Source organism: Etheostoma spectabile, chromosome 8 (genome assembly GCF_008692095.1).
Source record: "Etheostoma spectabile isolate EspeVRDwgs_2016 chromosome 8, UIUC_Espe_1.0, whole genome shotgun sequence".
Taxonomy (NCBI): domain Eukaryota; kingdom Metazoa; phylum Chordata; class Actinopteri; order Perciformes; family Percidae; genus Etheostoma; species Etheostoma spectabile.
In genome coordinates, this window is record NC_045740.1 from 5,670,031 (window position 1) to 5,670,936 (window position 906).

Consider the following 906-nt stretch of genomic DNA (forward strand, 5'->3'; position numbering starts at 1 on the left):
GAGAGAGAGAGAAACCGTTTTTAGTTCAACAGTTTAACCTGAATGTGTTAATCAAATTATAATTTCCCATCAAGTTTTTGAAAATGTAAAAAAACTGATTTCAATCACTGATGAAACTTTTACTTCGACGAACTCTACATCACTTATTAATATATTTAAAGTTGTTATACATCATCATAATAAGTATGCACAATTGAATTTGTAATTTCAAATATAGGCTACAAACAAACTGTATCTAAAATGTCACTTTGATCTGGAATAGAGTGCAGTGGTTTGCACCTACAGTTCCTTTATACACACTGCAAGTCCAACACAGCTTTCTAACTTTGATTTATTTGTTAAATGTATGTGTTTTATGTATTCATCTGTATCATGCTCTGGTATTACATCTCTGCTCTGCTTTCTGTATCTGTGCAGATACAGAAATTAGTTTATATTCAAACTGCATGTTTTGAGAAAGTTTTCTTTCTTAATGAAATAAATAGCTGCTTAAAGTATGACCTCTTACGCATTTATCACACACACATCACTATTCAATTCTAGAAAGTATCTGTACTGTATTTCACATAAATACCCTGCTAAGGTCACTTTGATCTTGTCATATATGGTATATATAAAAACACAGTCCTTTTACCACGTAATAAATAATGATCATTTTCCCTGACGTTTTTTTCAGGTATAAATTAGCTTTAGCCTCTGTCAAGTGACCAGCTCCTCTTCTTCAGCTGCACATAAACGCTCGCTGGAATGTGGGAAAGTGCAGTCAGGCAGGCACACACTGTTGTTGTTACTCTTTGCACAGGCTGTTGGGTCAGTTTGCACCGTCACTCTGGAGAGGTCACACCATCCTATAAGAGAGATAGATCGACAGATAGATTGACAGATAGATAGATAGATAGAGAGAGA

The 906-nt window shown here is 34.5% G+C and overlaps 1 protein-coding gene across 1 annotated transcript in view; it reads left to right on the forward strand.

The window, feature by feature from the left end:
• Positions 1–906, forward strand: part of pkmb (pyruvate kinase M1/2b) — a 7,356-nt gene that overhangs the window by 306 nt on the left and 6,144 nt on the right. The gene's annotated exons all lie outside the window — the stretch shown is intronic.